The sequence below is a fragment of the Ambystoma mexicanum genome, chromosome 5p (assembly GCF_040938575.1).
Source record: "Ambystoma mexicanum isolate Mex_15411 chromosome 5p, UKY_AmexF1_1, whole genome shotgun sequence".
Taxonomy (NCBI): Eukaryota; Metazoa; Chordata; class Amphibia; order Caudata; family Ambystomatidae; genus Ambystoma; species Ambystoma mexicanum.
The window spans coordinates 289,498,371-289,523,839 of record NC_090930.1 but is presented as its reverse complement, the minus strand read 5'-3'; positions in this window follow the sequence as shown (position 1 = coordinate 289,523,839).

The following is a 25,469-nucleotide window of genomic DNA, read 5'->3' as shown; positions in this document are numbered from 1 at the left end:
CTCTTCTTTTGGAACATTAGGAGCAGCATTTTTGCTCTATTTTAATATCTAAGCAGTTTCTATATATCAGCAAATGGAAAATCTTATATTATGATAGAGACGAGATATTAAAAAGGGAACGGCAGTGTGTGGTCAAGTATTATAAAGCAATCGAATAGCCCCTACCATACTTAAAAGGATATTGCATTTGGCCAAAACTCCCCAAATACTTTCAATATCCTTATAATGTAAGGTAGGGGTACTCTATCCTATTTATAAAATTACAAACACCACATACAATTGGACTGACATGCAGTTTCAACAAACAATAACCAAATGAAACCAATTACTAAAATTGCAGAACAGCACATTAAACTATATAGTAACTACATATGTATCAATTCAGCCATTTAGATCCTACCTTATCCTGAAGACAGTTCACTTCTAAAAAGGTGATTCTGAGTGACACAGAGACAATAAATGAACTCAAGTCCCTAGGCCTTGTAAGGCTTTATTCTGAATGTAAAAAAAAACACGTCATGCACCCCATATGGATGTCCAAATTCCCAAATTCTGAAAATCCTTAACTGGGGTCTAGTGGGATGAGTGTCAAAAGGTTGCTGATTGTGTGACGTCACAAACTAATGTTTCTTGCTCTATTAACCTGTACCTCTAGTTTTATTATACTATTAACGAAAATGCTGGAAAGATTTGTGGACAGCAAGGAAAGAATGTTTTCCCGATCAGATGCGGTGGCTAGAACAACAATAAATGTCTAAAGCAAAACCAAAGAGATCTCGCGGGAGGATCTTCCCAAATTTCCCCACCTGTGGCAGACTGCATCTTGCTTGAATTGTGCTTCAGTGAACAATCTCAAGCCTCGCTTTGCAAAGTCTTAGGGTATGTATAGCCCGCCCGGCAGCAGGTATTTTGTCCTGTCCATCAGAAAACCAGGACTGGAAGCGATAACCAAAGTAGTGCTAGTCTGCTGGCCCAGTTTATAAAGCGAGGGATTGTTTTTATACTGGGGGGCTGAATGCCAACCAAGATATCTGCGAGATCACTTGGTTAATAATGTTGCAGGGCTGGTGGGGTGGGGATTATGCTCTGCCCGAGTGCTATGAAGGGAGCATCAGGGCACCCTGCATATAGCATGTACAGTGTCCCTCCAGGGAGTGTGAAGGCGTTTATGGCAGAGACAAATAATCTTCCCACAATTATACTCCTAATTCAAAGCAGTGTTCAGCAAAAGTCTGCCAGCACTGCAAAAGAAACACGCATTGGTAAATCCAATACTTTGGTGTTTGCTGTTTAATGCATTGCATACTGCTAGGCATGAGGGCAGCGTATGCCTGGGACTTACAGAACACATGTCTGCAAATTAGCGTGTGAAGATGAATACAAGTAGACTTGGATAAAGCATTTCCACTCGTGACACTTTATGAAGTCTGTCTGTTACTAGGTCTGCCTAAAAACTAGTTAGTCATGTGTTGCACTGTGCTGGTCTGTGGCCCTGAAGGGAGTGAGAGATTGAGAGGAGACTTGTGCAATCACTAAAAAAGGAGCCAGGTTACACGAGAAAGAAGTGTGCGAGGGGGCAAAACAGAGTACATGTGACAGCAAGTGTACTAGAAGGGAAGAGGGAGCATGTATCTGGAATGCTGGCCGGGTGAAAAGAAGTCCAGTGGGAAGGGGAAGATAGAGGGGGGAGCGAGGGAGGGGGAGGGGGAAAGAAAAAAGAGAGTGTGTGACAGGAAGAGAAGGCGAGAGGAAAAGAGAGCGGGTGGCATGCATGTATATTTCTGGCCAAATGAACATATGTCCAGTGTATAGAGAGAGAAGGAGAGAGAGAGAGAGGGAGAGCGAGAGAAACAGAGTGGTGTGAGAGACAGACAAAGAGAGAGAGGGGGGGGATAATGAGAGAATGGCCAATGAAGAGAGTAAAGGCGATGTAGAGAGAGAGAGAGAGAGAGAGAGAGAGTGAGACAGAGAGAGGTGGCAGAGAGAGGGAGAGGGGATCATGCAGAGGCATGTGCGCACAACATGCCGGTGACCATTTTGTTGCTCTCTCGAAAATGGGATGGATATGCAAAATATGCAATGCATATGGCCTCGTCTTGAGGAATGTTTAAGTGCATACAGCAGCCAGCTCTGTGCACCAGCCGAGTACAGTAAAGTCGGAGATGCACATTACCTATAATCTGAACTCAAGGTAACCAGCAGATCACCGTTAAAATACGCCCCCTTGCAGCGCGTTAAAATAAGGGTGTTTTGATGCGTGCAGCCTGGCACACAACTATGGACTCCTGGTTCTCCCCAACATCTACCTTAATCATCAAGTGGTATTCAGTGAGGCAGTCCACAAAAGTACTTTTTTTACATCACCAATCCGCAACCAAGGTATAATTTTGTTCAGTTTGCTGTGCTTGAGCAGCTGAATGTGCTTAGCCTCTTGCAGCTCCTGCTTCCATGCGCAGGTAGTCCAGAATGCACCTGAAGAGGAAGTCGTCATAGTCCAGGAGGAAGTGTGCTTGTCTCGCGACAGCTTCTCGGGGTCAGCACTGCCAGAGATCATGCGAGTGCAGGCTGATGTCTGGGTGAGGCTGGGGCAGCCAGGCCTCGAGTGCATGCAGCAGCTGGAGGAGCAGCCAGCACAGAGGGTGATCTGCCATGATGGGGGGCGGGGGGGGGCTAGAAAGGAAATGGCGCAGGGGTGGGGCTGAGGTAGCAAAAGAAGCATCACTGCACACTGGCACTGGATATGGAAGCATGTGCTTTCCACCAGAACTTCCGATAGTCACAAACATTGTTACACGAACGCTCATTAGTTCAAATGGCTGAAGGTCACAGAGGAAAAGAAAAAAAAAACTCTTGCTATTTTCTATTAATTCTCAAGCATTGCCAGTTACCATGCCAACCAGATAATGTGCATCTCAACACTGCCAGCAGAAAAGGGAGACGAGTAGTAATGTTTCTTCCTTGGCACTCGTCCAACCAAATAAGCCAAAAGAAATGTGTTGGATGGCTCCAGCAGAATAAAGGAGTGAGTGACAATTGCATGGGCCATGCTTTTGAGTGCATGTGTACACATGTCCCCGGGTCAGGAGATCAGGTGTCTTGTAAGGATGATTTCAGACTGGAATAGACCTCCCCTGCTGGGCTACCTATAGACCCCTGGCCAACAGCCAGCAGAACGATCTCCGACTGGGCCTCAGGTACCAGGTAGAGGATTCGGTGCATGTACTCAACGCCACCACCAACCTTTAACTGGGGGGTGGGGGTTGAGCGGGAAATTAGAGAGAATGAGGCAGCATGAAAGGCAGCTCTTGATTAGAGAGTATTCTGGACAGGGAGGATCAGGTTTTACATCAAAAAGAGCCCTCAGAAATGAAACGTTGACCAAGATCAAAGTTTGAGCCGCAGCTCTATATGATCACAGTGGTAATATTTGAAGAAGCCAGAACCATGTTTGCATTGCTTCAAAGTCACCTTTCCTTAACAAATTATTAGCTCGATTTAGGATTCATGTCTAGTGAAAGTGCAGTGTCTTTGGTTTTGATACATTGTTTACGTTCTTGGGGCGGTTTGTTTCATTTACATTTCGAAATGAGCCTGAATTCTATTTATATAAGGTTTCCCGATCGGCTGATTCTTGGCGATACTGCAGAGTTCATACATATTTTACAGACCTTCCAGGATTTTGCAGCATGAAATGGCACATTTTGCGGCATGAAATGGCAAATTTTGCGGCACAAACCTTTATTTATTGTGGCATTTTTGTGGGACATTTTGTATTAACTGGAGGGTGTAAGATTGCCACATTGCAGGAAATTGGTGCAAGGCTACAAGAGAGTCAGGGTATCATTATTATGTATCTTTTGTATTAATTTAATAGGAAGAGTCTCAGATGTCTCTGGCTTGGCAGAACAGTGTTTGATTTGGCTACATTTCTGGTTTAATGTTCATGCCTATTTAATAGTTTTAACTAAATTGATAATTATCAATTGTAATGCTGAAAATATTCCCCTTCTATGTTCTCCAATCCCCCAAACACCAACACACCTCTCGCACCAACACACATCTCACCAACTCTCCATCACAACTTACATTCCTTAACCTCTCACTCTGTCATACAAATACTCAAATGCTATGTCACACTGTCAAGTCACAATTTGCACTGCCCAGCCCCTGCCACACTCCAAATCATACTCCCAACTCACACCTTACACTCTACAATTCCTCCCGCAATATACAGTCCTTCATTATTTTGTACTGCTTCTGCATCTTGCATGTTTTCTCCCATTCTATCGCACTCTTCCCTCATCCTTTTTCCCAATCTGCAGCTCACTGCCTCTTTCTGGCCAACCGCTTCCTCTCTGCTTTCTGGCTCACTGACCACAAGCTCCCTCTACTTTCTGTACCTCTGCTCGCTCTCAGATTTCTGGCCCACCGCATCACTGCTTCCTCTGCTCTCTTGTGCAGCGCTTCCTCCTCTGACCCACTGCTCTCCCTCTGCTTTCTTGCCTATCACTTCACATCTCACCCATCACTCTCCCTCTCTCTCATAGTGTAACCATTTTTTTATTTTTTTTAAATGTAGATTTTGACCCAGTTCCTCAAATAATGGGGTATTTAAAAAAAGAACGGAGGATATGCTATTTTTGGACAACCCATTTTTGGAAATGAGCAGGTCATCCTATTCTCAAAGGTGACCGGTGCATTTCCACAGGCTTGAGCTGCAGCGCAAATTGTGCGCTGGCCAGCTGCCTTGAATGGTGTTCTGGGTTGTTTGACTGAAGTGTAATTATTTGCGGCGGAATTGACCTTAGTCAATTTTGCTGCAAATTGATTTGCACTTCAGCCAAACAACCCAAAATGTACCTTTCACCACCACCCCACCCCCTTCCCTACATAACTGCTTGGTCGCTGCCACTTACCCTGCAACCCTGCGGTGCCAGATCGTCCCTCTAACGTGGGTCGGATCCGACTCCGCAGGGTCCCTTTTTCGTTATTTTTTTTCTGTCCCCGCCTCCAATTTTGAGGAAAAAGGGGAATACACTTCTGCAACCACCCTAGACCAAAAATACTAAACATGGGAAGCGGGTGACACCCCCGCAACACATGTTCAGTATTTATAAAAATCAATCGAATAGTACTGGACGTAATTGGCCAAATTGTAACATGCAATAGATTTTTGTCATCAAAATGGGCAGTACTTGGAATAGAATCACTCTCCCGACAGTGTTCTGCAAGCTCCCAGTGCCTTTCATAGGGACAGGCACTCCAGGTGCCTGCCGCTGTAAAATGCGACCCAAAAAATGCATTTTTATCCTGTTTGAGGAACAGAAATGAAAGCGACTCAGCAGCGGTTCATACCTTAAAAGAAATGCATGACAGGGTCAGGAAAGACCCTGTCATACAGTGGCAGCCCCACATCCCGTGCGCGTAGGGTTGCCTACAATTTCTGCACATTTAAAAGTGCATCTTGCTTGGAAATGAGGGATGCGCTTTTAGATTGACAGAAACACTGCTTTATTTGATCAAGGAGGTGCAAAAGGCCATCTTAATGGGCGCGCATATCAAATGTGCCCATTCATGTGTCCCTTGTCGATTGGGCTGCACTTTTTTGGGGCGGAAGTGATTTAATTTCTTGTGTAAAAAAAAAAAAAGTTGAGAACCTGGCACCCTGAGGATTATTTTTTTTAAAACAGTACTTTTAGCAGATTACTTAAAAAAATGTTTTTAAAAAAATAGTTTTCTTTAAAGATGCTGTTTTTGCACAAAACTGACGTTTTTGCAGCATTTTGCGGGGTCGCAAAATCGCTATTAACTGGAGGGTCTGATTTTGCACGTTGCCTCCATTCCACAGTAGACGCCTTTATTGCTTCGCACTGTTCTGCGCCCGGATTCAAGTCTGCTCTCATTAGGAGGCATCATTGGTATTTAATCTGCCAGTGAGATACACACCCTTGTTAATATGACAAATAAATCTAAATGAACATTGACAGCACTATCAATTACATTTCAAATGCCAATAGTATGGTGAACGGCTCTAAATGTGATTTTTCTTTACACTTAATTTTGTCATCTCCAGCAAGAAATTCCCTTTTCCTCTTTTTTGGGCCTGCATCTGGAGAAAGTTGTGAACACTGTGGCCATTTATCCAGTTGTGGCTACATGTTCCTACATGTTCATTTATTTATTCTTGTTCTTTCCCAAAACCAACCATATTCATCTCTTTAACACGTCCTAAAATACAATGTGGCAGGCCCCGTGGCAGTGCATCCTATCAAAGTAACTCAGACGTTGTATGCAGAGATGCAAAGCACGTTATTGAATTCTCACCTTATAACTGCTCAGCCTTTTAGGGTCACTTCAAAGTGGGAGTGCCTGATGAATCTGGTGCCCCTCCAACAGGATCTGTATTCATTAATGCTGTGATTTGTGGCCCGATTCATGGAATTTTTTGTATGGTTCAAAGTGACTTTGCACTGCTGAAAAGTGACTTTGCACTGCTGACACAAACCCTGATTCACGGAGCTGTGCAAAGTGTAGTGCAAAGTCAGTGCAAAGTCAGTGCATAGTCATTTGTTCAGTACACCATGAATTTGCACTGACTTTGCACTACACTATGCACAGTTCCATGAATCAGGGTTTGTGTTCGCAGTGCAAAGTCACTTTGAACCATGCAAGAAATGCATTGAATTGGGAACTTGATCCCTGAATCTGGCATGATCTTAAGACATACCGACAATTCCTGGTGTTTCATGCTGAAGGGAATAGGCCCGGGTTTATGGAAAAGGGCACATAGATCCTGCAAATCCTGCGCGTAGTGAACGACTGTGAACAAACCTGCGTGCAAAAGTTTTTCTGCGTGCTCTGCGTATTCATGGAATTGTTCACGCAAAGTAACCATATACGCAAGTCGTGGCCAGAACGGCCACAACATGCCCCCACGCAAACCACACAACAACCTTTGTGGCTACCTTTACCCGACCATCAAGCGCCCCTCAGAACTGCGTGCAATCACCCATCAATTTGCGTGCACTCAACTTACGATCAGCATCACTCAACTTGCATACCCTCTGTAATTTACGATCAGCACCACTCAACTTGCGTGAACCCAAGGTACGAGGAGCTGATCGTAATTTACAGAGGGCATGCAAGTTACTATTGCTCGTAACTTGCATGCAGCCCTGCGATTGTACGTAGCATCACCCGGATGATCAGAGTTTTGCATGCTCATTGTTTCCTATCGGCCTTTGGACTTTATGCCTGCTATCATGTGGTGGATGGGTCCTGGGGTTTGTGTGTGATTTTTCACGACGTGACGTTCCGAGTCCAAATCCATGAATATAGTTGTATTTGCATTGGTATGGGAGTGTGATTGCCTGGCCATGGACCGTCCCTCAACACGCCCATATTTTCGCGTGTTTTCGTCATTTTGCATGTTCCTCCCCCTATTTGGGTCACTGCATAGGTCCGGCCCACACTGGGCTTGGAATCTTGCGCAAGGCGCTCCTCCACTCGCGGAAACATAATGGGCCTGCACGGAATCAATGCAAGTCCCGGAAAAGTCCTGCACATTCCTTTCCCTGAATCGCCAAACAGGGATTTGTGTGAAGATTGGCAAGCAAACCCCCGATTTTCCACACAAATATTTCCATGAATCAGGGCCAAAGCGTCTGCCTTCTATTGGGAAAACCATGTATTGCAGAACAAGGAGACAGAGCGACAGCCTCTCCGGAGAGCAATGGATCTGTGATTTTAAAACAATGCATATAAATTGTAAGTACATTCTCTACCTGATGTTTCCAATAACAATATGAAAAGCAGACCATGGCTTGCTTCTTTCCGTATTGAATGCAAGTAATTGTACTAAATTGTCATATTATTTGCATACAAAAAAAAGTATACAGTGCAGTAAGAGTACGTGAGTACACGTCGTGCGCGTCCTTGTCCCTACCAGCAGCTTACCAAAATGAACACAGGTCGTGTTTCCTTCGTGGAGTGCGGCTTTGATTTAAATAATAGGTTTTTAAAAAGATAACGCGCCTGTCTGCCTTTTTTCTTTCTTAATCTGTTGTGAAAAGCCGAGCCTGCTTATGCGGTTGCACGCCGGAAGCGTGACCTTTGACGATCCTTATTCTTTTAAGGGCATAGGGATCGTGCATCTTTCAGTGAAGGATTAATTTCCCGAAATAATCCGTGAAAATGCAGTTCTGCAATTGTCCATATAAATTTGAGCATCTTGAGCTTCCGTTCTTTTAATGAATGGAGGGGTTTTGCATTTCATCTGCAGGAAACTCGACACCAAATAACCCCATTTTGCCAACCAGAGGCTATGCAACAATGCAGGTTTTGTAGTTAACAACATTCCCATGCACCAAACGTGGACAAAGAAACACGTTTGCATTGCCTGTACACAAGGAGCTCTGCACACGGTAAGATGACAATACATCGCCAGGCTTTTTTTCGCGGTGTTTTTTGCCGAAAATGTTCGGCCGAATAACTCATCGAAATATATAGGGGGTGGGAGGGTAAAGGCATATAAAGTGTAAGGCTATATTCACTACAAAATAGGGAGGGGGCTTGGGAGGGGGGACCACCCCAAATATAAAAAAAATCTGATGCATTTTTTCAGCCGAAAATGTTCGGCAAAAAACTCTACGTAAAAAAGTCTGGCGCTGTAAGAGCATAGAACCGAAGACAGAACGGGAGTAGAAATGCCAAGTGACAATCGAATGAAGACTTTTCTGGGTCTACTGCTAGGCAAGGCTAGATTTTGTGTTTTCCTGCATCATCTCGCACGGCTACCCGTCCGTTGATCAATCGACCATCCATTGGTCCGTTAGTGTACACACGTGCAATGCCTGACGCAAATACCACCAGGGGTTTACTAACAGAACACCGATTCTTGCCTTAAGCATGATGGAAGCCAATCAAGTGCTGTGATGAGACTTGGATAGTTGTTGTTGTGCACTTCCTGCAGCGTGTCTGTGCAAAATCAGATGATGTGAAAGAAAAGCCAGGAAATACATTTTGGGAAAATACATATTGAATGTGAAAGGCTTCATTCAAACCCACCCCCACCAAAGGCTGCCCTCTTTTAAAGTGCCGATGCTGTGTGGAATGTTGCTTTGCTCTGAATTATACGATGCTTCAGAAAACCCTTTGATAGGGATAGAAGTTAAAGAAAACACAGGGAAATCTATGCACATTTCAGTTGCAAGCATTAGTAAAAGGGCGACAGGGTGCCCTTCACGAGAAAATGGAAAGGCATTGAAAGTCTAAATCTATTCTGCTTTATCATTAAAGCAGAACAGGCCTTTCATTCATGTCTCCTAACCCTTCCGTATTCAGGGCCTATTCTATCAAATCCTATGCTGAGTTTTACATGTAAATTGGCTTGTAGACCGAGGGATAATGCGGCCTGTATGTGGTCATTGAACCAGGCAGAGTTAACCTCGGCTACATACAGCCCTCTTTATTCTAAAGAATGCAAGACATTAATTATTGATCGGTAGGAACAATGGACATGTGGTCCACTGAGGGACTTCAAAACAATGCTTGAGCGTTCTAGGACATCACCAAGAGCCCCATGCGTAGGTTGGTGTAACCGATTGATGAAGGTACTACCGAACAACCTGTGTGACCCAGAGCTCCCAGATCACAACACGCAGATCATTGCGATCAATAAATCATTCAGTCTTTACGCGGCTCACATACAGGCAATACCACTGAAGGTTTGCCATCAGGCTAGGGTGTAGAAGCCCTTGTTTTCTTGATTGGTATTAATAAAATGGTGCAGGTAATTCTGTCTCAGAAAGGGTGGTCTGCTATCCAGACCAACCTTTCATTAAACTCAATGCCATATGTATAGTGTACTCATGTGCCCTGTAGGATCAGTACCCTGATCTGCAGGACCTGCTCTCCAGCAGCATAAATCAGGTTCAAAAGTCCTAGGAGCCCTCTTAATAATATGCGTGACCGCAAAGTCACTTCCACACCGAGGCTACATTTAGAAACTGCACCTCTGTCCCAAAACTACACAATGATGATGAACTACCAACTTGGTGGTTGTTTAATCTTTAAATATAAGCCATACCAGAGTTGGGGTATGGTGGCTGGTAATTCACATACTTATTAAAGCCACATCTGATCTGTATCAAAGCCATATCTTCAAGTCAACATTGTGAGCACAAGCCAGTCATGGACAGGTTATATATATTCGCCCTAGACTGGTTGTTTCTGATGCAGACCAGCAGAGCACTAGCCAGTGTGGGCTACCTCTCTTTTGATCTATTGTCAGGTTGGGTAACACCTCTCTCCAGCAAGAAAGCCCCTCAGCAGAAGCTGTAACGGGAAACAGGAACCAGAAGGCATATAAAAAAACAATAGAGCTAGCCTCACATCAGGGTGTTGGATACCAAAAGAGTTTGATGTTGTGGGTCCGTTAAGGAGTCTGGGTTATTGCAGTCAGAGGGGCTCAGCAAAGTTCAGGAAAGGATTCCACCATCTTGCTTTTCCCTGTAGCACTCCTTCCTCTCTGTCCCCTACACTTCCTTTAGTACAAATAACTATGGGTATGATGCAACCAGTCAAAGACCAAACATCACAAGGACAGTGATTGGACCCCTTAAAGCAGACTTGCTTTCACCCAATCTGATGGTGCCTGTCGCATACAGAATAGGGGGTCTTCCACCCCTTCTTTGATTCACTTTGGCCATCCAGGACATAAGAACACATTCATTTGGACCTCTTTTGGTAGAGTTTGACCTTTCCAAAACCCTTAGCCATTAAGTTAAAGAAGAATGATACAGGTCTTCTCCTTCCCTACCCCGAAGGCAGATTGGGAGTGACTTTTGAGGACCAGGACCTCTGCTTCCAATCCTCCATAGTCTGGGGGAACAGACCTTAAAAGGACTTATCTCACAGCATTTGGAGGGATAGATCAGCAAAGTTCTCTGTTCTGCTCATCTAACTTGTTGAACCATGTTCATCACACTTGAGCCTGAGGGACCCATTGGTGATGCTTTTGCTACTCCATCAAACGTTGAACCGCCAGTGTTTTGCATCCATTGACCTTGACTGTCTCTGCATCATACCAAGCAAAGCCAGTCATGTGTTAGGCTTAAACTAAGCTCACCCCTGTGGAAAAAATGAACCACCGGCTCTGCAACACTGCCTCTTCAAACCCTGCATCAGATCATTAAGGTCACTGCTTCAAACTCAACGTGAACTACTGGGGCATCACATCACATGCTGACCCAAAACAGCAGTTACCACTCTCTCAAACTGACTTGACATGCAAACCAACCCATGGAAGCCCTCAGTACAAACACTTGTGTATAGGCGCGTTATAAATGCCATATCATATCGTATCATGTCACTTGCACCACACCATGTTCCTGCTTCGAATCAACTAGACACCAGCTTGCTGCCTGATCCAGTATGACCCACACCCAAATACAGTTCACCAGGTTTGGCCCTTTTGAAACACCCACAAACAGAATACGATACTTTTGAGAGGCCTTGGCCCACGGTCCACTTTTGGCACCCTAAAACTGGTAAATGACATTTGTTGCACCTTTTTCTTCAACAACATATTCACTTTTCAACAAATACAGTTGCAAGGATGTGCTTTTATAGTGTTTTAAATTATTATTTGTGCCGTTGATTTATTTTGCAAAGTATTCATATTTTTGTTGACCCTTGATGGGACATTTTTATTTTGGAGCTGGGTCAAGTCAAGTTTAAGTGTATTCGGAATAAAAATCCATCAAAAAGTATATTGAATTATGAATGTGACATATACAGTTAAAACATCAATTCAATCAATGCAATATAAATATGAAATCAGCGTAATTGATCCAACATGATGTTCTGGGGTAATAACTGATTTCGCCGTTTGAGCGCATTTTTTGATTTACAAGTAAACACATTGCACAACAGACAACGCTTGGACTGATATAATAAACCTAATAAGCCATTTGTGCTTGTCGTACTCCATAGGCCCTTAGCAAGGGTTAAAGGTACTTCTTCCTAAAAGTCTTAAAAACTGGGCAAAAAAAGCATAAAAGGTTGTAAATCGTTTGCCGCGCTCCTTGGACATGGGCCTTTCTTATTTTCCACACTATTACCTCCAATGTCATTTGGGAATGAAAGGTTTGCTCAAAAACGAAGAATTATCACTCTCTTCCTTGGGTCTATGAATCAATGTGCATAGCCTGTTGTATTTGAAGTGCCAATGACATTTGCTTGGTACAATTGAACATTGTTTTTTCCCTTCATTTTTTTCCACCTGGCTTCAGCCATGGAAGCCAGGCAGAAACATGAAGGGAAAAAACAAACTGTGTACTATTGCTGTTTTGGTTGCTACTGGATCACACTCACACTCCTTCTGAGTATAGCCTAGACGCAGCCTACTTTACCAGAAAAAGCGAAGGAGGTATATCTCTTAGCTGCACCCATGTATCTTTTATGATTGGGATCACTTTTGGTTTGTAGATGAGTGGGGGCTGAGTGGGTGGTTTTGCCGCTACTCGTCCTTATACTCCTGCCGAGCGGAGGTCAGTTCGTCCCAACCACCAGTGCACCACAAGCCGTTCATATAGGGGATTTGGCACTGGTCAGTTGCACATCAGCCACTTTGGAAACTTTGAACTAATAGAAGGTCAGTGGGGTGCACTACCCTCAATATAACACACCACAGTGATTGGCACTGTGCTCGTCAGTGGGTAAGTCTCCAGCTACTTTACCCTCTCTCTGGGTATGCACTTATCGGGACGTTTCGGAAAAGTCAACAAATCAATTTAAACCAAACAAGAATACAGTGAATATGAGTTGCAAGGAGGTGATTGTTTTAGCCTCTGCAGGTTTAGTTCATGCATGAAGTAGAGCTTTGCTACAAGCAATAAACATTTTACCCATGAAAATAAAAGTGCTATCCAGAATTGCATGCCATGTATGAGATGCAAATTAAAGCACCAACCCTCCCCTATTGAGGAAAATGGATGTATATTCAACCTTACTCTAGGCCTGACTCATGGAAGTGGTTTATAATGGTGCAATCCCATAGGAAAACATTCCATGAATCAGGCCCTATATGACGTGTAAGGACTAGATCTCAAAGGTAGGCCCAGTAATCTCATCCATATTGTGGTATCAGTTTGTACTGACGGGGACCCTACCATTTTCTAGCCCACTAAAGCTTGGTGTTGGTGTACACAAAGCAACTATATTCCACCAATAACTTAAATACTGCCGACGTTCACATGCCCTTATTTTCGTTCCGCCTTAAGCTTTGGGTGATGCAAGGGAGTCCATCGTAGGCGCCTTCTGTATGGTTTAATGCACCGCTTCAATAGTCGACCATAGAAGTATGAGGTAAGTTCAGCGATCAAGGATACTGTGGTGAAGTGTGATACCAGGTCATTCCACATGTCATCGCCTTGTCATTGACCTGTACCACAGGATTCACATACAGAGTAAAAACATGACAGGATCAAAAATTGAGGGAACACACAAACAGGTCAATGGATATTCCTCCTTTGTGAAATGTAGAGTGAGCTAAAAGCGATGGCTGCGGACTCTCACAGCGAGTAAAAACCACAGAACAGGTTATGCCATGTTCTTTCGAGACAGGGCTGCCTGCTACCGTTTTTGCAACTATATAATATCAGTCCGTCAGAACATGAAATACAGAGAAAAACCGAAATGTACAAAAGAGAACCACTACTCACTTAAATTAAGTGTATAGAAATAAAAAAGAAGTTTAAATCTCACTCTAAAAACTGTGTTTATGTTAGTCAAAGAGATGGCAATACACAGTCCGCAGCAGGATCGGGGTGGTTTGGGCCACACAACACCGACCTCTGCTGCCCGGGTTGGGATATATAAGGGGGACCTTGGAGGGGGAGCATCAGGGTTCACCCCTCCTTCAGATACGTCAATGCCTGTCAGTGCCGGATCCCGCTAAACATCCTCGCTGCCACCCTCTGAGGAAGACATTTGTCATCCCACCCACCATTCATGTTGCATGGGGGGCAGGTTGGGGGAGGACTATATGGATATTCAGTTGCCCTTCCAGGGACCCCGGGACCAGTAAGGTACAGTGGCGAGGGCAAGGCTGCCTCTAAATAAGTGTGTTTCAGGCTGGTGGGGGTCTCTGGAGGAGGGGCAACGGTGGGGATAAGGATGCTGACGGCACCAGTGCGAAGTGGGGTGCTTCTGTAATCTCCCCCCAAACGAAGGCATGGCGGGAAGGCCGGGCAAGGTGTTGGACCTCACTTTTGTGGACTGCCCAGAGGGCAGAAAGTACAGTCCACCTGGACCGCCTGTCAGAATGGAAAAGACATCTAGTTTGCTGACAAACATGAACGCCTGATGTCATTTTATGATATATGCATGTTGTGTTTAATGGGTCCCATTTATGATGGAGTGCTGATTTGCAGTGTAAAATAAAAGTGGCCAGTTTTTCCAAAATAAGGTGCTTGAGTTGTCTTCCGCCCTTTTGCTGCCCCCCTGAAGAGCCCACTCAGAAAGGCAAGGCTGTGTACTTGAAAGCTTGATGTATCAGAATCCAACAGACAAAATCCTGCCTTGGAGATATACTTCAGATTGGCCTTCACAATCCTGGACTCATTCCTGACAAATCATCGCCCAAGGCGCAGAGCATCCTCCAGAACTGTCACCCATTGATATATGTGGGTGTCACCCGAGTATTGAGGCTCCAGAACTGTCACCCATTGATATAGTTGGCTGTCACCAGCGTATTGAGGAATAGGGGATGTAATATGTTAGGAGAGTCCTATACAGATATCAGAATCAGGAAGAAAGACGAGGATGTCGCTCCAAGTTGGCTTGAGAGCTCTAGCAACATTCATTGACTGAGGTGCGGACGTGGGAGAGAGATGAGCAGAGGGTGACGGAGCAGGAGTACAGATAGGCATAAACTGTGAGCATTATTAAAGGCATTTGAAATGCAATACTGCAACCAGTCAGATTCCGCTTGAGAGCCGGGCAAATCATCTTTCCCGTCATGCGGGAGTTGATGTAGAAGTTTTTCTAATTTCCTTACATGGCGTTTATTGATAACGAACTGTGCCAGTACCAGCCATGTTTAGCTTTACTTTGTATATTCTTTTGTTCAATGGGGCCAATGAAATCCAGGGCACGTGTTGGCATCACCTGTTGTATGACCAATAAGGAAGGTGGAGGGTGTGTTTCTGGATTATTGTAGATACAGCTGAAACATTCTGCACATCCATGACTTGGCTGACAGTTGCAAAGTAGGCTTAGCCGTGTGGTTGGCTATCCATGACCCATTCTGCTTAGCCATGGCTTGGCTGACCGTTGCAAAGTAGGCTTAGCCGTGTGGTTGGCTGTCCGTGACCCATTCTGCTTATCCATGGCTTGGCTGACCGTTGCAAAGTAGGCTTAGCCGTGTGGTTGGCTGTCCACCCATTTTGCTTAGCCATGGCTTGGCTGACCGTTGCAAAGTAGGTTTAGCCGTGTGGTTGGCTGTCCGTGACCCATTCTGCTTAGCAATGGCTTGGCTGACCGTTGCAAGGTAGGCTTAGCTGTGTGGTTGGCTGTCGGTGACCCATTCTGCTTATCAATGGCTTGGCTCCATTGTAAAGTAGGCTTAGCCGTGTGGTTGGCTGTCCGTGACCCATTCGGCTTAGCCATGGCTTGGCTGACCATTGCAAAGTAGGCTTAGCCGTGTGGTTGGCTGTCCGTGACCCATTCTGCTTAGCCATGGCTTGGCTGACCGTTGCAAAGTAGGCTTAGCCATGTGGTTGGCTGTCCATGAGCAATTTTGCTTAGCCATGGCTTGGCTTACCCTTGCAAGGTAGGCTTAGCTGTGTGGTTGGCTTTCCGTGACACATTCTGCTTAGCAATGGCTTGGCTCCATTGCAAAGTAGGCTTAGCCGTGTGGTTGGCTGTCCGTGACCCATTCTGCTTAGCCATGGCTTGGCTGACCATTGCAAAGTAGGCTTAGCCGTGTGGTTGGCTGTCTGTGACACATTCTGCTTAGCCATGGCTTGGCTGACAGTTGCAAAGTAGGCTTAGCCGTGTGGTTGGTTGTCCGTGACCTATTATGCTTAGCATGGCTTGGCTGACCATTGCAAAGTAGACTTAGCCGTGTGGTTGGCTGTCCGTGAGAGGGGATGTGTGGGGCGTGGGATTGTGCAATAATTCCTAATGGTCGTCCATGTTAAGCAGGCATGCTATGTGGTATTAATGGCTAGGGAAGCATTTTGGTGCAGCCAGTCTTATCATTCCTCAGTTTGGTATGACTTTTTTTTTACTGGGCATTTCTGATAAAGCAGTGAAGCTAAGCGTAATTACCTGGCTAGACTGGCATTTGGATTCTGCCAGTCTAGCCATTTCTTACTGCGGCACTGTATGTTTTTCTGGCCATCTGTGATGAAATTATATGATATGATATGATAAGTCATATATATCGCGCCTGTACACAAGTGTTTTTAGGCACGATAAGACAAGGGAAGGAAAACAGAGGGAGGAAAAGACAAAAGATCTTACTAAGCATTGTGTCATTCAGATCATGCAAGTGCGAGAACGAGAAGTGCAAGGGGAATGGTAGGGAGGGAAGTGCAACGGAGAGGGAGGGGAAAACAGGGCAGCAGCAATGCTCTCAGTAAGTGCAGCCAGGGCATTGTGGTTCTGGGTAGTGCAAGGAGAACAAGGGACTGTAGGGTTACAGTTACAGCTCCTAACTGCAAAGAATGCAGAGAAGAAGAGGAACGTTTTGAGCTGCTTCTGGAACTTCAGGTGGTCTGGCTCAAGTTTGGGAGAGGCAGAGAGTCCATTCCAGAGGGAGGCACCTGCAGGGGAGAGGGATCTACCCCCACTCTCTGCCTGGAGCAGTATCTAACCATTAGGGCTCGAAAAGGAAGGTATTTTGGAAGAGAGTGTTGGATGTAGTGCAGATCCCAGCCCCAGAAAGCCTTGTGGACAATGCAAAGGGTCTTGATATTGATCCTTGCAGCCGCCGGGAGCCAGTGGAGAGATTACATGGCTGGAGAGATACAGTCCATGGGCTTGAGGACAAGGATAAGTCTTGCAGTTCTGTTCTGGATTAGTTGCAGAGGGCAGAGAGTAGAGGAAGGCAGAATGAGAAAGTGGCTGTTGCAGTAGTCCAGCCTAGAGAGAACCAGAGCTCTGGAGACAGTGAGCTTCTGGGGGAAAGTGAGAAAGGAGGTGCAGCTTTGAGGAGGTGCAGCTGGTAGTGGGACTTCTTGGCGACGTCCGAGATGTGAGGAGAGAAAGCGAGAGTGGAGTTGAAGATGACACCAGGAATGAGCAAGAGAGGAGAGTAGGCTGAGGGGAGCCTGAAGGAAAGCTGAGTGTCATCTGCATAACACTGAAAGTTACAGGAGAAGGTAGAGATCAGGTGGGCCAAAGGGGCCAAGTAGAGGTTGAAAAACCATGGTGAGAGGATAGAGCCCTGGGGAACGCCACAGGTAGAGAAAGGTGGCAGAGTGAAAGGGACCAGGTTGGACCTGGGAGGGGTGGTCCAAGAGGAAGGAGATCAGCCACTCCAGGGCCTGATCCATGATGCCCAGCTTCTCACAGAGTCGATTGATCAGGATGGCATGGTTGACCGTGTCGAAAGCAGAGGAAAGTTCAAGGAGGAAGAGGACAGAAGGAATGCTGGAATCAAGAGTAAAGAACAGATCTTCACAGGTGTTCAGGAGAGAAGTTTCCGTGCCTTTGGTAGCTCTTAAACCAGACTGATGGTCATGGAGACAACCAACAGATTCAATGTGGAGAGTAAACTGACAGTTGGCCAGCTTTTCCAAGAGTTTGGGAGAGGCGAAGTTCCAGTGTCAAAAGAATGATTACAGAAATCGGCCAATGCTGGATCAAAGGTGTCAATGTGGTCCTTGATGGTTCTGGAGGAGCAGGCGAGCGCCTGTTTCGACGACACTTCCATAGATGGAACTTGTCTAGAAACCTCGTCAGGTGTTAGAGAGAAAGAGGAGAAAGGAGGAGGAGAGGGAGAGATGGCCAAAGGGGGCCGAGAGAGGAAGAGGGAGAGGAAGAGGAGATAGTGGACAGGATTTCCTGAGTTTTGGCGGAGACGTGAGAGGCCAAAGTACAGATGGCCTGTTGAGGGAACAGGAGAGGTAGAAACGGCAACAGGATTGGCCAGTTCCTTGCAGATTTTAAAGAGTTTGGCTGTGTTGTTAGAGGCCGCAGAGACGCAGGCTTGAATGTGTGCTCTCTTCTTGATGAGTCTTATTGCTTCGACTGGCATTTTGGTGCAACCAGTCTAGGTATGCCTTAATGTGGCCTGGCATGCTTTACTGTAATGTTATTATGTGTCTACACTGGTCTACATCGTGCAGCCAGTTGGACATGTTTTCATTGTGGCATGGCATTTTTAACAGCAAAGCATTAATGTTAAAGTGCACTGTTGGTGACTTGCATGTATTTTGGTGTTACCCTACAAAACAATAACGAAAAATGTGGCTTTTTAGCCAATTTTTCTCAGAAAGTGTGCTGTATATTGCATTAAAACACATATTTATATATTTCTCCTAGTGCAGTGTGTGGCATAGCCCTTCAGCAGCACGTTCGTTCGTATTGGACAAGTGTGGTAATCTAGGCCAGCCCAGAGTGTGGCGCGACCCGTGATTTGTTGCCGAGTTGGGGGGAGGGAGCCCTCGGCATGGCTCGCAAGGGGACCCCCAGATCTTGTGTTACACCACTGAGGGAGAGAGGGAAGGAATCAAAGAGTGTGCGCCCCAGAAGTAATGCTTCACCAAGTGCATCCTGGTCTGTACCACTTAGAACTAGAGCAGCGCTTGCTGCTCTGAGCCCCAGGTGAGAACACCCTTCCTTTTCAAGAGGGTATATAGAAAAGTAGGGGGGCGTATTGCACCTTCTGTGGATGAGGCCTGTGTAGGTCAAGAGAGGATGGGGTGGAATGACCCAATGCCGCCCGAGTATTTCCCATGGATGTCACTCATGTAAACCCGAGAGAGAGGATGGATGGAGGACCTGTGGATGCTAACCCAATACCATCTTCCTACCCTTATGCTCTTGATGGCCTGAACAACTTATTATGGATAATAATTCACTTTCCCAATCAGACCGGTTTCCAGAGTCCTCGGTCCCTGCATCTTTCATTAAACACAAAGTCGGGCCTCCACCTTTTCGTTTCACATGATGGTAGTCACAGCACATGTGTCATGGTTTAAGGGCTATGACTTCAAGTTGTGTCCTTCATTGCCCTTCCTCATGCGTTGTCACAAATGCAAAAAGCGTCCTATTCCCAATGGTTCACAAGAGAGGGGTTTTTCTGTGTAGTTTTCAGATCCCAGGCATCTCTGATGTTGTAAAGATGCTAAAAAAAGAAAAATGGCCCTTCTGGTAATACTAGAAAATGGCACTTTACTTTCTGCAGTCGGCTCATGTGATTCGGTCCTGCTAAGGATTGGCAGGATTCCTCGCCGGGGCAAATGTAGAGCAAGGTATGTGCTTAAGTCATTATTTCGGAGTGCAGATAACGCGTGGAGGGGCATCTGTCACGAGATGTGCGCCTGGTGGCTCTTTTTTTAAATATAAGGCACTCCTTCACAATCCCCGTATGGGAACTTCCCTTTTCAGCAGACTGTGGTGCTACATGTGAAATGTTAAAAAAAGATGTAAACATTCGCTAGCACGGACCATAATTGCGCATTCCCGTAATTTGTGCTATTCCATTCATGTAATTAGACGAGTTGTGCAACAAAAACGAATTGTGTTCCTACCTGATTGGATTTCCTGGGATTGTGTGTATGAAATAAAACCTTGAAGTTATTCGTGCCATAAAGGGCCTCTTGCTCCCTCTCGGTGTGCTATGACATCATCACCGTTAACATGCGCGTCACAGGACGCACTACCAGCCCCAAATGAAATGGACCGGGCAGGGCAGAGATCTGTAAGCACAGTTGCACGGCTTTACCTTTTAATTTATAGATTGGCAGCTTACCATTAACTTGCAAATGTTATGACCGGAATGAAGCTTCAGAGCGCTGTGTCAGCGATTTCACAAAATGCCCTTTCCTTTTCTCTGTGTCTGCTGTCGGAGCAGTCGGCTCCTCCAAGAACCGAACGGGGATTTCACTCACGGCCGCAAACCAGTCTACATTTCTAAAAAGCAAATCAAAAGTGAACCTTCTGTGATTGTTCCTATTTGATGAGGCACACGTGATTTTTGTTATCGAAGACCAGATAAACAGAAAAGTGGACGAAGTAATTACCATAATGCAGTGTGAATGTTGGCTATGGGATTGTGAAAGGAGATTGACTAATGTTACACTAAATATTACACGTTCAGGATAATAAAACATTTGCCAAAATGCCAGAATTTGAAAATCATGAATTGTGGCCATATTTTTAGTAAAGGCTTTTGCGATGTGTAGTGGTGCATTTCGCACAAACCTTTATTTGGGTCCATACATCTGTCGCAGAATTTGTTTTATAAAATTACATTTTGAAAATAATGGAACCTAGATTGACATGTCTTCTGCAATTGAAATGAGAAGATATTGTTTACAAGTGCTAGAGGCGGGAAAGCATACCGTATAAGCTCCACGCTTGGGAAGTTGGAGTAAGGTTGCTCTGTCCCTGCACAGGCAGAGTGTGAGCAGTGGTTCTTCAGAGGCTGAACTTAGAACAGGAGTCAAAGCCAAAATCAACTTACTGGCCAACTTTACAATAAGGTCGGATCTACTCTTCCAAAAATCATCTGGCTTTCTTGCTTACACAAGTGTTTCGTGCCTTGAAACACTTGTGTATTGGCGCGTTGTAAACGGCATATCATATCATGGTTTCCAAAGCGACTGTCAGAAAGAGCCTGGCGGATGCTGTTACCACCACCATCTTCATGTGCATAGTGCACACCTGCATCATACTGCACAGGGAACAGGAGTGTAAGATTTGTGATTGGCTCGGATCAACAGAACACTCGAGACTCCAGTTTCAAATTAAGTCTTTTCTTACCAGTTTAATCCCAAGGGCCTCAAAGCACTCTAATAACAGTTGATATCATTACCCACCACATGGTGCTCAATTTATCGTCCTCGGAAGGTACTGAATTTATCGTCCTCAGAAGGATGATAGCCTGAGATGGCCCTGCCGAAAATTCTAACCTGTGTCAGCAGGATACGCACAGATGTCAGAGCCGAGCGCTCACCTCGCTGTGCTATCTATCTGGCTGTCACAAGGAGGTGGTGGATTGAAACCCAGGTATGGGTTCAGAGGTTGAGTGGTAACAGGATGGAAGGGTACCTTATGAGGTACAAGGTTTATCACCCAGATTCGAACTCCATACGATTCATGTCCCACTGTCTCCAGTTTCAGTAGGATCTAATGTCAGAGCCCCACAAGTCTCCTGTGCAGAACTTCGTGCTCTTCTGTGTGCTTCCTTCTGGAAGCTTCCTGGTCTCTGCAGGTCCCCTTTTCATGCCTTATAGGTTATGGTAAAACACTCCTACCAGCAAGTTTGCATTATTCCTGTTTGTCTTAGAGGATACACAAGACTAAATGGAATTTCTCCCCATCCCACTCTGGTGTGTGCTATTCTTAAGAACCAACCAAGGGTCACCTTCTTAGGTTAGAGCCCAGCGGCTCCGATACCCTCCTTCTCTGCCTCTTTCCTTGGTCTGAGTTTTACCCCAGCAATTGGCGATCAACTCCATTCTATTGGCAATCACTGGGCCTTGTCAGTGCCTGACATCTAGACAGAGTGAAATATCCGCTCTGGAAGGCTTCGGCCTCAGGCCAGAGTCTGGGCTAGAAACTGTGCAGGATTGCTGCGGTGCTGGTCTCAATCACTCAATGAGATTCAAATGATGATGCATGGCAGCTAGTACGCTCTGCCCCCTTGCGTGCACCCTCATTCATCCACTTGATACTTCCACTCTCTGGACCAGCATCTGGATTCCCTTTCTTGCTGGCTTTCCTAGTCCCCGTATGTACTATGCAGCCTGTCTAATTACACTTAATAATGGCTAGGATTGCTTGGACCATTGACCTTCAATTGGCCTGTGCCACTTTGTGCCAACCATGGGTTTTGCCTTCCCTTCTCATCCTCCATGTTTTCTGCGTTCTGCATTCCTTATCCTTCCCAATTGCTTGGAGGTCTCTGTGGCTGCAGCCATAGGGTTTACATAGAGGTGCCACCAAAAGCCCGGGAGGATGGCTCAGCAACAACGTGCTTGCCTTGGAAATAAGACGACACAAAGAAACACAGGTTTGACCACCTTGTTCACGCTTAGAAAGCTCTGGGTATTACACACGTTATAAATACGCAACTAAGACATATTCCTGTAACAGCGCCTCGATGCCCCCGGGCTGTGTGAGCGCTTTAAAAATGCAAATAAATAAATAAAGGCAGGACTGTCATGGAGCCTGCGCAGCACCGCACCTCCCACTGTGCTGCTCAATGGTCTGTCAATTCTTTGTGTATGTCCACCTCGCAAGCCCCTCAGTGCCTCAGCCACCCTGTTTTCCTAGCAAAGCCATTAATATTCTGCACGTGTGCAGTCACACACTGCTTCTTCAGGTTTCAGGTTGTCAATGCATTCCAGTTACCGCTGCCCAACTCTAACCCTGAGCTGGGTTTAGCGATTTCCTGTTGCCCACGTTTTAAATGAAGTGGTCATGCGGCCTCACCTGACTCAACAGGTGGGTGAGGGGAGGCAGACTGCAGGGGATACTCCAGGTACCACTTCCAGGGCTTGCATCACGGTGCTGGTGGCTCCCCGTGCCCCCAAATCCAACCCTAACCGCCCATGCATGGGACTTGATCGCATAATGTGTGTAAGCAGGCCTGGAACATGGGATACATTTAAATGAATCGTATCTATGGAATGCGTCATTGACTGCTGTGGCAAACCTCGAAACACGATATCAGAGAAGTGTTTTATCTTTCCCAATTCTTTTCACATAAACTTGTCTAATTAGATCTTTATATAATCTCCACAATTGAGATTTGTGAGCAAATTAAAAACCCAACGAATTTCTGCTATAAGGAATAACCAATTGAAATTAAATCTCCAATGTATATACTTGGCAATCCATTTTCCTGACAGGCAGTTATTTTATATACCACGTCTCTCTGGAACAGTGCCACTCGCCTATGGAATTACAAAGGAAGCGCAATTTACCACATAATGTGAGGAAACACGAAGAGGTTATCTTTTTAGATCGAATTGCTGCACATGTAGCAATTGCCTGGAGTGGGGAAGTGTTCCTCGCCCTGTGTGATGGGAGACTTTTCATCCACAAAGTGAACAAGCAGGATGGGACCGCGGGAAGATCCCTTCCTCCCATCCTGACCCTCGTTAATTCCTGCATCGTCTGCGCTGAAGATTGCCCCGTGTTTGCCCAGTGGAGAGTGAAGGCCAGTAGCAGTGCAAGGTTTACGAAAGGTTTGATTTTGCTGCCCGTGCATACTATCAGGGTAATTCATAGAATTTCGCATAAAAGTGTCGCAAGCGGCTGGCGCAGAGTGTCCGCGTGCGATTGTCTGCGCCAGGCACGTGCGCTAAAACCGATTTCCGCGCACAGCGTATTCATGGATTTTAGGCTCCCAAACCAGCAGTGGCACAGAGAATCGCAGCGACCCTGCAGCAGCGCCAGTAACGCCCCCAAGAACGCCCTCGCGCAAGGAAAAGCCATCAAAATCGCTAAATCATCGCAAAGGGCTGCGCTAACCCTGGACCAGTTCACCGGGCTGGCAAACAGCAAACGCCAAGCGGGGAACGTGTATTTCAGGGGTGCGCGGGAGGTTCCACACGCGATTGGCCCCGTGCAAGCAGGGTACGTGTATTTCAGGGGTGCGCGGGAAGTTCCACACGCGATTTCATCAGGGTACGTGTATTTCAGGGGTGCGCGGGAAGTTCCACACGCGATTGGCCCAGTGCGAGCAGGGTAAGTGTATTGCAGGGGTGCGCGGGAAGTTCCACATGCAATTTCAGCAGGGTACATGTATTCCAGGGGTGCGCGGGAAGTTCCACACGCGATTTCAGCAGGGTACGTGTATTTCAGGGGTGCGCGGGAAGTTCCACACGCGATTGGCCCAGTGCGAGCAGGGTACGTGTATTCCATGGGTGCGCGGGAAGTTCCACATGCGATTTCAGCAGGGTACGTGTATTTCAGGGGTGCGCGGGAAGTTCCACACGCGATTGGGCCAGTGCGAGCAGGGTACGTGTATTTCAGGGGTGCGCGGGAAGTTCCACACGCGATTGGCCCAGTGCGAGCAGGGTACGTGTATTCCATGGGTGCGCGGGAAGTTCCACATGCGATTTCAGCAGGGTACGTGTATTTCAGGGGTGCGCGGGAAGTTCCACACGCGATTGGGCCAGTGCGAGCAGGGTACGTGTATTTCAGGGGTGCGCGGGAAGTTCCACACGCGATTGGCCCCGTGCAAGCAGGGTACGTGTATTTCAGGGGTGCGCGGGAAGTTCCACATGCGATTGGCCCAGTGCGAGCAGGGTACGTGTATTCCATGGGTGCGCGGGAAGTTCCACACGCGATTTCAGCAGGGTACGTGTATTCCAGGGGTGCGCGGGAAGTTCCACACGCGATTTCAGCAGTGTACGTGTATTTCAGGGGTGCGCGGGAAGTTCCACACGCGATTTCAGCAGGGTACGTGTATTTCAGGGGTGCGCGGGAAGTTCCACACGCGATTGGCCCAGTGCGAGCAGGGTACGTGTATTCCATGGGTGCGCGGGAAGTTCCACATGCGATTTCAGCAGGGTACGTGTATTCCAGGGGTGCGCGGGAAGTTCCACACGCGATTTCAGCAGGGTACGTGTATTTCAGGGGTGCGCGGGAAGTTCCACACGCGATTTCAGCAGGGTATGTGTATTTCAGGGGTTCTGGGAAGTACTACACGTGAATTGGCCGTGTGGGTCCTCCCAGGTGTACGCTCCACAACCTCCACGGCCCCTGCAGGCAGCCCACACCACGGGGGACTAACCTGCACCCCTGCTCATGTCCCGCAGGCAGCCCATCCACCATGGGCATGCCCCCCAGCCAACCCACATGTCACCTTGCACTACTGATCAACAATGCATGTCTCCCACCACCCCCGCCCCCCAGCCACCAGGGGCACCCTCCACCAGGCCCCCACTCATGTCCCCCTGCACCCCCACCCCCCAGCATCCAGGAGCACCCTCCACCAGGCCCCCACTCATGGCCCCTATCACCCCCACCTCCCCACCACCAGGGGCAGCCTCCACCAGGCCCCCACTCATGTCTCCCACCACCCCCACCCCCCAGCAGTGCAGGGGCAGCCTCCACCAGGCCCCCACCCATGTCTCCCACCACCCCCACCCCCCAGCAGTGCAGGGGCACCCTCCACCAGGCCCCCACTCATGTCTACCACCACCCCCACCCCCCAGCATCCAGGGGCACCCTCCACCAGGCCCCCACTCATGGCCCCTATCACCCCCACCCCCCCG